We start from the raw sequence: 2,500 nt of genomic DNA, 5'->3' as shown, positions 1-2,500 counted from the left end.
TCGGTTTCTCAAATCGTGCATGAGGTGTTTTGGTGAACCAGGTAATTTCGCATATACGGGAGAAGGTAAGGTATCCCCCCCCCCCCCCCTCTCGGCTGTTTTACCTTCTCCCGTCTAAGCGAAAATCCCTGGTTGACCAAAACACTCATTGGCCGCCATTCATTTGACACTCTGTCATATTTTCAAACATTTTTCCCCCATTGACCGCCATTCATTTGACACTCTGTCATATTTTCAAACATTTTTCCCCCCATTGACCGCCATTCATTTGACACTCTGTCATATTTTCCAACATTTTTTTCCCCCATTGACCGCCATTCATTTGACACTCTGTCACATTTTCAAACATTTTCCCCCCATTGACCCGTCAATGACGCCGTCATTTCATACACTTTGCAGCGGGGTTTCGAAGCAGGGCAGCGCGGCCAGCGAGCGGCCTTCCTCCCGCTGGCCCCCCCCCCCCACCGTCATTTCATACACTTTGCAGCGTGTTTCAAAGCAGGGCAGCGCGGCCAGCGAGCGGCCTTCCTCCCGCAAGCCTCCCGCTGGCCCCCCGCCGTCATTTCGTACACTTTGCAGCGTGTTTCAAAGCAGGGCAGCGCGGCCAGCGAGCGGCCTTCCTCCCGCAAGCCTCCCGCTGGCCCCCCGCCGTCATTTCGTACACTTTGCAGCGTGTTTCAAAGCAGGGCAGCGCGGCCAGCGAGCGGCCTTCCTCCCGCAAGCCTCCCGCTGGCCCCCCGCCGTCATTTCGTACACTTTGCAGCGTGTTTCAAAGCAGGGCATTGCCGGCAGCGAGGGGCCTTCCTCCCGCAAGCCTCCCGCTGGCCCCCCCCCCGCCGTCATTTCATACACTTTGCAGCGTGTTTCAAAGCAGGGCAGCGCGGCCAGCGAGCGGCCTTCCTCCCGCAAGCCTCCCGCTGGCCCCCCGCCGTCATTTCGTACACTTTGCAGCGTGTTTCAAAGCAGGGCAGCGCGGCCAGCGAGCGGCCTTCCTCCCGCAAGCCTCCCGCTGGCCCCCCGCCGTCATTTCGTACACTTTGCAGCGTGTTTCAAAGCAGGGCAGCGCGGCCAGCGAGCGGCCTTCCTCCCGCAAGCCTCCCGCTGGCCCCCCGCCGTCATTTCGTACACTTTGCAGCGTGTTTCAAAGCAGGGCATTGCCGGCAGCGAGGGGCCTTCCTCCCGCAAGCCTCCCGCTGGCCCCCCCCCCGCCGTCATTTCATACACTTTGCAGCGTGTTTCAAAGCAGGGCAGCGCGGCCAACGAGCGGCCTTCCTCCCGCAAGCCTCCCGCTGGCCCCCCGCCGTCATTTCATACACTTTGCAGCGTGTTTCAAAGCAGGGCAGCGCGGCCAGCGAGCGGCCTTCCTCCCGCAAGCCTCCCGCTGGCCCCCCGCCGTCATTTCATACACTTTGCAGCGTGTTTCAAAGCAGGGCAGCGCGGCCAGCGAGCGGCCTTCCTCCCGCAAGCCTCCCGCTGGCCCCCCGCCGTCATTTCATACACTTTGCAGCGTGTTTCAAAGCAGGGCAGCGCGGCCAGCGAGCGGCCTTCCTCCCGCAAGCCTCCCGCTGGCCCCCCCGCCGTCATTTCATACACTTTGCAGCGTGTTTCAAAGCAGGGCAGCGCGGGCAGCGAGCCGCCAGCCTCCCGCGTGAAATTCACACACTTTGCAGCGGCTCTCCCCGCAACACCGAGCCGCTTTAGTGCGCCGGGGGTCCCGCCCTCGTTTTCACAAACTTTACAGCGGGGCCGGAGGGGCTTCCGGCCGTCCCTCTTTTATTTTAAACCGCTCTATGGCGTGCCACCGGCCGTCCGTGCGTCGTGTTCATTCGCTCGGCGGGCTTGCGGTTCAGCACCGAAGGCTGGACAGCGACACTCCACGTCGCATTTCCCGGCAATTTAAAGCCGCCTCGGGGCTCCAGGCCTGTCGGGTGCGCTTTTAAACTCGCCCCGTCGGGACTCTGTCACTCTTCCCCCTCTTTTCTTGACACACTGGGTACTCTACTGGAGCTTGCAGCGGCGTTTGGTCGCACCTCCAGGCCGCCTAGGGGCTCCAGGCCTGTCGGGTGCGCTTTTAAACTGGCCCCGTTGGGACTTTGTCACTTTTTCCCCCCTTTTCTTGACACACTGGGTACTCTACTGGAGCTTGCAGCGGCGTTTGGCCGCACCTCCAGGCCGCCTCGGGGCTCCAGGCCTGTCGGGTGCGCTTTTAAACTGGCCCCGTTGGGACTTTGTCACTTTTCCCCCTCTTTTCTTGACACACTGGGTACTCTACTGGAGCTTGCAGCGGCGTTTGGCCGCACCTCCAGGCCGCCTCGGGGCTCCAGGCCTGTCGGGTGCGCTTTTAAACTGGCCCCGTTGGGACTTTGTCACTTTTCCCCCTCTTTTCTTGACACACTGGGTACTCTACTGGAGCTTGCAGCGGCGTTTGGTCGCACCTCCAGGCCGCCTAGGGGCTCCAGGCCTGTCGGGTGCGCTTTTAAACTGGCCCCGTTGGGACTCT

This window comes from Doryrhamphus excisus, linkage group LG2 (assembly GCF_037039965.1).
Source record: "Doryrhamphus excisus strain RoL-2023G ecotype Guam linkage group LG2, RoL_Dexc_Guam_v1.1, whole genome shotgun sequence".
Lineage (NCBI taxonomy): Eukaryota > Metazoa > Chordata > Actinopteri > Syngnathiformes > Syngnathidae > Doryrhamphus > Doryrhamphus excisus.
This window is presented reverse-complemented; position numbering follows the sequence as displayed.